The following is an 11,826-nucleotide window of genomic DNA, read 5'->3' as shown; positions in this document are numbered from 1 at the left end:
GACAGGAATGTAAGTTTTTGGCATATCCAGCAAATTAAATACCAGATAAATAATAGTACTTAATTTAATTGATGCAAAGATCATAAAAACACAATATTGCCATAAAGAAGTCCAGTTCATTGATTTGCAACACTACCCCTAATGGCCTAATATAACCAAAGATATTAAAGGGAAAGATACTACAGTATAAAGGGTGACAAATTTAGATTATCTCTTATATATCTTCATATCACCCAACCCTCTTCAAGCTTAATTTGAGTGCATCTTGGATCACACTGTCAGAAGACTCCCTACAAGATTTAAATCTTCATTATCACAGTGTTTTTCACCGCTGTAGATATGCAGTCAGAAGGCAAAGAGCTGATAGGTGGTTTGAAATTTTTGCCCTGTTGAAATGACCTCAACCCTACTTCTAAATTGTATTCTAGTTTGTTGTAGCAAGAGAAGCACAGGTGTAATTAATAACATTAATTGCTGCATTTTGCATTTTTGTGCATCATTAGTTACTAGCTCAAGCTGTGCTTTTCCTGCTTGGACAAGTTAAAATATCTGCTGTGAAACAGGTCATTATTGGTAAAGGTTAACACAGGTTAAACAGGAAATACAAGGTGTTTTTTTTTAAATCATTATTTCCTGAAGTGTGCTTTACTAAAATATGAAGCTAATTGTGAAAATTTACTTCCCTGTGTTTCTGCTGCTCCTGACCAAACATAATGAGTAAAGTATGAATCCTTTTTGTGAGGTATAATGAATAATGTTGATTGTGCATGGTGGCTGACCTAGCTAGAACATGTCAACTGGGAGTGAGCCATCATTACTGTCAGGAGTTCCACTTTTATTCCCTCTTATTTGTTTTTCTCACTATTACAAGTCAGTGTCTGCTGTGAAAAAGGTGTTATTGGTAACTCCCACTGTGACAAACAGGTTTTATAGGAAATAAAAGGAACCATTAAAGTTCGCTTTTAAAAATCCTGCTAATTAAGGAAGTGTAGCAATATTATGACAGAACATGAACAAAGTGAAGTGAAACCAAGTGTTTCAAGGTGACTTGTAGGATGCACAAGCAGACAAATACCTGTACCTACAAATCATCTTTTCTTTCTTCTCCTTGCTCTTGGCTTTGTTTTTGCTGATAATGCATGTTCTTCTTCTTCTCCCAAATTTCACCTCCTTATTTCCTCCTTGTGTACCTGCCAGTGATCATATACAATATCAGAATTTAATTTGGAAAATGGAAATTAATTTATGATGACTGAATTTGGAGAGGACGAGGACGTTCTTCTGTGCTGTGGCACCACTTTGTGATTTAGAGTGACAAAGACTGGTGGGACGCTCTGAATGTCCCGGAAAGTACTTCTCTTGTCCTGGTCATTTTATGAAGTATAGCATGACTATCCATCACACATCTTCATCTGGTGTTCTTTGTTTTTTCTATAAAGGAACCTGGGCCACATACCAACTGTCTCATGTCCAGAGTGCACTTGTAAAACAGACAGTACGGCAGCGTGCAGCCATACCTTGGTTCAAGAATTGGTTTCATATCATTCTTTTAGTTAAGTAGCACTTTAGCCAGGAGCCAGCAAGCTACAGTACAGAGAGAACTTTGACATGAGTGAATGGCAGCTGCAAATTTTTTCCAGTAGCAAATATCAGTGGCAGCAATTACAGTATAGGTCAAACCCCGCTCTCTCTCTCTGTGCACTCTAACAGCTGAGTTAGTCAGCCATGATGGAGGTGGTTGTATGAGTCCTTGCTCCCCTGGTGCCGGTCCGCAGCTATGAGGAGACACTTTTCCCAGTTAATGATGAGCTCCTCTCCTCCAGCCAGCTTCAACTAGATTCCACTTGTGTATCTCTGAGTTTTGAATAAGATGGCACCGGGTTCCTCTCAATGCAAATCACCATGGGACTCATCTGTTATGAGATTTGCTGGCTAGAAGCCACATTCTCTTTGTCCTTGGATTTGTCCCAAGGGTCTCTAAGATGAGGGAGAGCTGTCCAATCTATTCATTAAAGCCCCCAAGAGAGACTCCTACCACTCACGGTATTGACACCACTTCATAAGAGTGTAGATAATGGCGAGAAGAGGTGTTAGCTCATTAACAGAGCTTGTGGTTGAGCTGTGGTTAGACTATCAGCCGAGGGAAGAGAAAACCATGTCGCTTTCCAAATGGTTAGTGATGACTTGTTTCCTCCAGGCCACCAGTATAGGTGGTTAACCATTCATGAAATGTCAGTGTTCCACTAAAGCTATTGTGTGAATGAACACCAGACTTTCTTTTTTTTTTTTTGCACATTAAATAATGCATTTATGAGCGTGTATGAATAATGAATGCCATGCATAATTCAATGCACAGCAACAATAGTTCATCCTTTTTAATAGTACAACATTTTAAAGCAGGATTTAAAGAACATGGAGGCTGCATTTTGTCATCATATTTTTTTCTCACTGTCACAGATGGCAGGGAGAAGGCTGACAACAGTTCTTGAAGTGCCAACGGAAACTTTTATTAGCACTGTGTGAGCTGACCTGGAGGCCTCTTCCTGACATGATGCTGATGTAATGCAGAAAATGAGAGAAATCAAACAGGAAAATAACAAGGAAGAGCAGCAGTCCACCCACTGTGGTGCACCTGGATGAGTTACATCCAAGGACAGTGAATGAAACTGATTGAAAATATTGAATAAAACTGAGAGAAAAGGGGGGGGGGGGGGGGTGCAAAAATAATGAATAAAGTTGGAGGATAGTGAATGAAACACTGAGAAAATGTAATGAATGCCCAAGAATATTGACGGAAAATCTGTGGAAAAAAATATCCAAAAAGGATAAATCCATGCATTCCTCTCCAAGTAGAGCAGACTATATTTAATATCTTCAGCTTCTGTCCATGCATGGAATGGAAGCATGGACAAGTTTTAACTCACCTGCTGGGCTCAAATATTATTATCTTCATGCTTCCATTTCCTGTGTAAATGTATGTAATAAGGTGATCCACCAGTCTCCTGAGGCAAACGCAGTACCACAATACCATCACACATCTGTCAGAAAACCACTGGATGTGGCTCTGCCGGAGTTCCCCAGTGAATTTCTATAAGGCCCCGCGAGCTTTGTCCCATTTCAGCAGTGCAAACCACAGGAGATGAAGGGGGCAGAGGGCACCGCAAGATGTGCTTCAACTGCCAATGGGAAATGTCAGCCCCTCTCGCAGACGAGGAATAACAAATAGCCTCTTGAGTGTCTTGACAAGCGACGGTGGCTGCAGCAAACTTACTTCATCCCTGTCCACAGAGAATTATGCATGACATGAGAAGGGAAATTTATCTAATCTAGTGCTTGAAGACATTTTGACAAGAGTATCTTGCATATTTCATCCCGTTTCTCAAGTAATGCAGTCAGGACCCACATCAAGAGTCATAAATAGGAAAGTTTGACATTATTTACTCTCAGTCTGGAAGCTGAACATCACCTCATTATTTATATCAGAGTACATCAGCAGAGAGGTGAATCATTTTCCTTTCTTGTATTTAATTGAGCGTTTCACATTTGAGTCGCTCAATCCCAACACATGCACATTCACAGTTTCAGTTTTCGCTCCGAGCTGTCCAATGCCATGCCTGATGTATGTGATTTTATTTCAATAGCGGCTGAAATGTTGCCAAAATCATTTCCTTCAATGGAAAACACTTTTTTAGAAGCATTCAAAAGTGTTTCTGGGTATACACAAAGACACATACACACACAACAGGTTTGCTCAAGTGAAATCTTCAATGATGGCACTTGATATTTTAAGTTGAACCATCTCTGTGACGCAAAAATTACATAGATTTTACACTCCAACACACTCCCTGACCATAAGATGCTTTTCACAGTGTTTTGGTTTGCATGTTAATGAAAAAAAATGTATCAGAAAATAGGTCTCCTTCAGTTTGCTTAAATATATCAAGCATCCTCCTCGCCAAATGGAACACTCTATTTATTTTTTTAGACATTTTTTCAAAATTTATTACACATCACACAGAACATGGATGACATAACAACCAAAACCAGACATCCATGTCATCATCATTAGACAATATAAAAATAAAATGTATGTGGATAAACTATTAAAAAAAAAACTTAAAGTGCAATAGTTTTATCACACATTGAGTGAAATCTGCCTGCCGGCACTATCAGTCAGATCTGATCAAACCACACTCACATAGTCCTGACAGGGCAGATTAATTTAGATTTTAATTTAGGCTTTTTAAACGAATGAATTACATCTAATCTATGCTTTTTTTTTAAACGTTGATTGTTCATTAATTCGAGGTGAATATTTAATGCTTTAGAGAAATACTTAAGCCTTCATGACTTAAAGGGATTTAAAGAGTAACTTAGTGACCCCTGAAGGGGGTTAAACTTCTCACTTTGCTGCAGCAGATGTACAGATGTACTTCAGGAGCCTGTGACATCACTGTTGGGTGTGGTTACAGGTGAAACAGATTTATAGCTTTCAACCAGACAGGGAAGCAGAATGCTGCTTTTTTCAGTCTGTTGTTAAGTTGCACTATTAATATAGCTAAACTTTGATTAGTGCAAGGAAAAACATGACATCATCTTTTTCCAACTGAGCCTGCCAACTTCAAACCAGCGGGACACACAGGGTCAAAAACAGAAATACAAATATTTCTTATGTCAAATAACCCAAACTGTTCCCTCTTTGGCAAAAAGAAAAAAAAACAAAATCTTTTCTTATGTAGGACCCCATCACTCACAACTGACTGAGAAAATAGGTTTTCAGGGCCTTTAAAATATCCAGAAGTTGTTTAAAATGAAACAAAATCAAGACAACTTAAGAGGAATGTGTATTTAGAAAAAAAAAAAAAAAGATGAAAGACTAATTGAGAAAGTTGCGAATTTATGAAACAGTTGTAGTGAGGAAATGTGTAAAAAGACAAATGGGATGTTGGCATTACTATAATAGGATAATATTGTAAGTTTTTATCCAATATTGTATTACTATGAGCAAAAATCCCCCAAATGATGATGTTTTCATCGAACAGGGGAGTTGCCATAATTGCCTCTCTAGGTTGTACCCAACCATAGATTAATTAACTTTAAACCACTAGATGTCAACATTGTTAAGGATTTAAATGTGCAGAATTTACTTGGGATTGGCATCCAACAGAGCTTAAATAAATAATGTTTTACAATTAATTTGCATGTTACATTGTGTGACAGTCACACCACAATACCCAAGGCCATTTCCTCCAAATAAGACCAGCTGCCACAATGCAGAAGGTCAAGTTACACAGTGACTAGAATGAAAAGATTCTCCCTCTTAGCTGCCCAAGGACAGCTTCAGTAATATGTCGCTCTTCTGATGTGTGGTCCTTGCAAGCTCATTGCCTAGAGACAAGGAAGGACAATAGTTATCACTGCATGCCGAATCTGACCATCAGTGTCTTGCAGTAATGCTGATTGAAACCACTTTTACCGAGCCTCAATTGCCTCCATTTTTTAGCTGCTGAAGCATGATGCAAATTTACAAGCTGAGCAAGAAAGCACTCAATAGAATGCAGACCTCTGCCAAGCCCTAATCATCCCCTCAGTTAGCTGGTACTATCACAGACAACGTTATGCTGGGCAGAGAACAATATTTAAATAACAGGGTTCCTACAGTTTAAAGCAAATTAGATTTAAGACTTTTTAAATAGTACTAGGAATGAAATTTGAGACCAAATTTACACCAAAATTGAAGAAAAAAAACAACATCAATTACTTAGGGACAGGGACAATTATGCCCAAATGTTAATTGTAACATAAAACATGACTTTTTTGGTCCAGTGAAAAAGTTAGATGATCTGCTTCAAATGTTGAAAAAATGTAACACTTTCTAGAGTAGAAAACATAGGAAAAATAACATAAAACAACATAAAATTAGGGGTGTGAATCTTTGGGAATCTCACAATTTGATTTGATTCTGATTCTTGGGTGTCTGATTCGATTCAGAATTGATTCTCAATTCAAAACTGATTGTTGATTGAATGAATGAATAGAAAAAGGGTCTCTATGCTCAGTCTCTTGCTCTAGTAAACTGTGTGCCATACCATTCACTGGTGCCCTTAGGCCACTGAAGTAAACATGAACATAACTGGCAATTAAGATAAATGGTCTGCAGCCTTTTTGTTTTAAAAAGTTAACTGCATCAATGAATTAATTAATTCATTAATTTGAAAGCATCTTACAGTCTCCTGCCTGTATGACAATAACAAACTGAGGGGGAGGAGGAGTGCTCTGCTGTGTTGTTATTAACGTCATGTCTCCAGCAGTGAGGAGCAGCCTCTCTGCTGCAATCCAGGGAAAGACATTGCTGTCCATGCTGAGATTTGACATTGCAACATCAAAAAATTTTTAAAAAAGCATTCCTAAAATCCTACCTCCCATTTAGCATTTTTAAGACTTTTGAAAGATTGATTTAAGACATTTTAATACCTATAAAGGCCTTGTTTTTAGATTAATGAATTCGAGGCCTTTTAAGACTTTTTAAGGATCTGCTAGAACCCTCTCTAAGAATAGGTGAGGTTTGGCCTGATGGTGGCTCTACAGAAAAGGTCACAAGGTCACCAAAATCAATGTGTTTATTCTTGTTTGGACCATGAATGTACACAAAAACTTTTGTTCGTTTCAAATGAAGGGGTCAAGGATGAAATACACTCAACTGGCCAGATGGTGGTGCTAGATTAAAGTCACCAAAATGGACAAATTTGTTTCGTGTGTCAGACAGATGGAGGTGATAAACCTGTGCTCCTTGTTGGAAGTAATAAGAGATTTCAGTTCCATCACTTGTCAGGCTAATGAAAAATAATTACTAGTGTTTACATATTTTTCTTTCGTAGTAGATTAATTTCACCTCATTTCAGGGTCATGGTTTTATGGGACACACCAATTGACTGCTAAACCCCTCCCCCAAATACATATTGTCCAATCATGGCTTAGCAACTGTAACTAGGCAAGGCAGACATGTCAAGCTTTGGCTGCATTAGTTCCAAGTCCAGAGAACATTATTAACTAACTACATTATTTTGTGGATTTACAGATTACATTTAGCTGTGTTCATGACTAGCATCCACAGTGTAGTACTCCCCCACTGTGTGGAAGCTGGTCATGGATTTGATACATTGACACATTGGTTAGTCCTCATCCTAAAAGCATTTTCTCCTGTAATATTATAAGTGAAAACATACAGTTTTGAAAATACGAAGTGTGTAAGCTAAGCAGCCAAACAGGGTTATGTTGGAATGAAATAATGGTGTTCAGAAAGGATGGGAAAAAACAAGGGTGGATTAAGGCCGTATTCAGACCATATCAGGTGTTGCTGCGCACCGCTGCAGGATTGTACGATGATGTGCAGGGATGTGGGTGTGTTTATTTGTACTCTAGAAAGTAACTGCTGTGAAACAATTTGATATTTTTTTTATTGATCTGATTCACTGCTTTCTTACCAGCTCCATCTCTTCATTCACTCACTAGCCCCCTCTCCCCATTTTTCCCTTGTCTTTTTTTAAAATGAGTTGGGAAACCGACAGCAAAGCCTAATTTTACTTTTAACGTTATCAAATGAAAATAAATGTCCACCCCCCCCCCCCCCCCCCCCCTTGGTGCCTGTTATAATGTGACGGTGGTTTGTAGTAATGTACAGGTGCCACAAGATGGCGGTAGCTATATTTGAATTACCATATAGGACCTGTGCAAGTGTCAGTGACTAGATTTTCCATAACACCCATGCCATGGATGTATAATAAGAGCTGGATAGGGCGCCGCCGCTCAGCCTTGCAGCCAATTTTTCCCAGTGGCCACTCGAGGTATTGCAGCGAAAAATCTCCCTGCGGCCCAAAAAGGATTTTCTCTATAGACCACCACTGTAAAAGAGACGCCTGTAAAACTGTAGACAGGACCCCTCGAACTGCAAACAACTTCGATTAAGACTCTTTCTATTATGAACTTTTGATCCATGGAGGTTTTATGTTTGTAAAACTTTCCTCGTGCCGAGAAAAGCGATTTAAATATCCGTGATGTCATCACAGCGTAAAGTCTGTGTTCCCCCGCTATGGGCCAGCGGGGGAACACTACTGCGCATATTCAGTGGGCCGCACAACTCTGAAGCAAACCCGGAAGCTAGAAACTTTTTTTGGCGTACGACTGAATGGGCGCCAATTTTAGTCCAGTATCCAGCTCTTATAATACATCCATGGCCACAACACTGTAGAGAGCGAACATGGCTCCCACCAGACGGAAGTTTGACGTCAAATTTAAAGAGAGAGTTTTGCAATATGCGGAGGAAAACTAAGGAGCGAAAACTGCAAGACATTTTGAGACTGACACGAAAAGAATCAGATACTGGAAAAAAAAACCGGAGCGTGAGCTGCTGTTAACTGACAAGAGGAGAGCACGGCTAGCTGAAGGTGAGAGGAACAAAGTTAGCTTGGAGCTAGAGAGACAGCTGATTGATATTTGATATTTGACTGTGCTGTTAACTGGCTATTAATGTTTATATCCAGCGTAACGTTACCTCAGATTTGTATAGTTTTTAACTGACAGTGGCCATATTTCCCCTCCAGTACTTGACCGGTCATACTTCACACAAGTTATATTGAAATGTTTGTGTAATATTTCACAATAAAAGTCAGGAAATGAAGGCTTTTAATTTTATTAATAACATAATGCAGTAACAAAAAATTAATAGAGCAAACGGAAGCAGATCAGAAAACAGGGAGGCTCCATACTAAAATATGAGCAAATATACTTATCAAACAGAGGGAATTAGGAATAAAGGCCTCTCTCTAATGTAAGCCTGCTTCTAATAAAGGCCTGGTACCCTCTGCAGTTGAGGTAAATAACGGCCGGCCACTATTAGAGAAAATATGGTAGGTAATAAAGGTCATTGGAGACAGCGTTGTCGAGTTAACTATAACTAGCTATAGCTGATTAAATATGCTGGTGACAGTTGTAATTTCAAAATCAACATTCACCTGCTGCTATTGATTATGTCTGTCTAGAATTAATGACCCATTGCTTAAAATATTATTGAGAATTTTGAGTGGTAAATCTTCCACCGTTATGAATGCAAACTGCATATGTGCCGTGTGAGAATGGAAAGCTTGACAGACATAGCAACAGTAAGGTGGACGGGGCTTGGTGAGTGCTCAGTTGAACCAGAAATGTTAATAATATGTGTCATAACAAGAAATCTTTTTTAAAGAAATCTCAGTGATAGCAGCATGTGAGTGATTAACTGGGTTTGTGTCAAATGCATGAATACAAAACAGAACAAGAAATGAGTCTGATAATTTATTGAAGAATAAGGATGCAGATGTGGGGGCGGGCTGGTTGAAGAACTCTGTGATCCTCTGAGATCTGGCATCGTGAAGTCTGGCCTGCTTGATGTTCCCTTCACCCTCCCACAAGAGAGACACAAGACTGACGAGGGAGGAGATGGGGAGGAGGTTGGTGGGAGTGCAAATAAATCACTCAGACTCACTGATTTGCATTAGTGTGTGTATATATATATAGATGTAAATGATTTAGATAGGTGGTGTACTATTGTGGTTTGTCTGCTGAACTTTAACAATGAAAATGTAGAACTGTCATCTCAATTCTCTCACAGACAGACAGGATAGACAGATGTTGTCATCATCATCATCATCAACAGAGAAATTGGATTCTCAGATATACAGTCATTTCTCAGGCAGAGCTGTCCGGTCAGAAATTGGTTCAGTTAAACCTTAGTGGAAAGAGAACCAGTTTTTAATTCTTCCAGTTAGAATGTAAACAAAACTACAGTCTGGTAGGATAATAATGATACAAATGCCTTTTTATCATCATGCATCCAGAGCCTTTGCTTCGACTATCTTAATCTCTAGGCTAGCCAGCTAACAGCTCTGTGGGCAGATTGACCAGTTTGAACCTGGTAGGTCAGCAAGGTTCACCTACAGGTTAATAAAGTTTATATTTTTAAAAGTTTATCATTTAATATAACATAAAATTTTGCTGCTACTGTCTTCAACTGTGTCTGGGGATTTGCTGTGGTTGCTTGGAGCTGTTGGATTGATACATTTGATGAAATGGAAGTGTATCTGTTGCATGACATACGTCAGCACCTCTTAGCTAGAGAGATTGAGAAAGTGCCCAGCTATACTACAGAGGAAAGTTGAGATAAGCTCAACTTTATGTGGAATGGACCTCAGCATTGAGTGTTTGATGTGGTTGGAGATGGGGTAGATCCCACCTGGAAAGGATGGCACTGTTAGTTGTATTTATTGCCCATGCTATTCTTGCTATTCTTGCTTTTCTTTATGTTTCTTTATGATATAGATGTTGAGTGAGGTGGCATTTGAGTCGCGCCTTATTTGGCAGATGTGATCATAGTAGAGGCATATAATTAACTTATCTTGTGGCAATGATAATTTCAGTTTTTTTGTTTGTTTGTTCATTTGTGTCTTGTGAGTTGAAAACACTGTGCCCTCTTGATCCTTTTAAAATGTTCTAATGCTGTCTCTACGCTCCCTCATTTAGCTTTGATATTGATATTATTGATATTGTTCATTTAGTATTGAGGCTGTACTGCTGGGGGCGCTGGCCATTTGGTTTGCCGTGCACCTGCATGCAGATAAATATTGCACAACACTTAGAGGTGTTTGTTTGAAGTGATAGTGTGTGTGTGTGTGCGTGTTTGCATAATTTAAGGGGAACAAGTGGTAAAACAGAATTAGATAAAGGCTAGTCCTTTGATAGTCAGTCTGTTTTATTAATTATGATTTTGTGGTTGTGTAAGGAATAGTTCAGATTTTTATTTTTACCTACCTGTTGCCCAGAACCAGCACGGTATTTTAGGATCACAGTATTGTTGCTATTTTAGTTGCTTTGGCATTTCAGTATTTAATTTTGTAAAAATAAAGTGCCCATCTAGTTTTATTGTAGTATTCTTACCATTCTTGATACATTTTATACAATTGCACTCAAAACCACATTTCTGTCTAATTTTCTTTACACTTATCTGTGTTATGACCTGTACATAGAAGCTAGTAGACTCATTTTAAAGTGCGGCTTAGTAGTGCCTTATCCTCCGGTCGGGCAGGTCACAGAAGCACAGGGCTGTTTACCTCTCCATTCTCCTTTGTGAAATAACTTTAAACAAAATGAAGTGAAAGGTGATTGTCACAGACTCCAGGTTCTCTACGACATGTATTTAACAAGCTGCAGAGACTGTTAAAAGAATAACGGCATCTTAACAGAAATCGCTGAAGTTGTTGGTTCATTAGCATGGCGACTATGTCAGAAAACAATTGTCAAGTCAGAGCAGAGTATGTAAATGACACGCTCAACACAACACACACGAAGCTATAGATTCATGAGCAACCAGAGACTGCTGACTACTTTGTATCTGTATGTGTGAACGCGCCTCTAGTTTCACAGCAGCGTGGTACAGCGGCATGTCCTGGCGGGAAGAGCAGCGGCGATATAAGCAGAGACAGTAACTGAAAAGGTGGGGCTAATTATAAATAATGAGCTCTGTTGGTTGTTCCTCAACCACCATGTCAGCTACTGATATCATGAACCTCATCACATTCACACATTACTTTATTGGAGACTTGTAAAATCAATAAAATTGCAATTCACCACCCATGAGATTCATTAGCCTCCAGACACCTCCATTAACTTCCAGCTGTGTTTACCTACAGCTCCTAACAGAAATTTGAGGTGAAACACTCAGTCCATCATCTGAAACATCATGTGTCTTCTATGTTATCCAATTAGTATTTAAGTGGCTTGTTTAACCAATGTGCA

Source organism: Thunnus thynnus, chromosome 16 (genome assembly GCF_963924715.1).
Source record: "Thunnus thynnus chromosome 16, fThuThy2.1, whole genome shotgun sequence".
Classification (NCBI taxonomy): domain Eukaryota; kingdom Metazoa; phylum Chordata; class Actinopteri; order Scombriformes; family Scombridae; genus Thunnus; species Thunnus thynnus.
The sequence above is the reverse complement of the archived record's forward strand: the minus strand, read 5'-3'. Positions refer to the sequence as shown.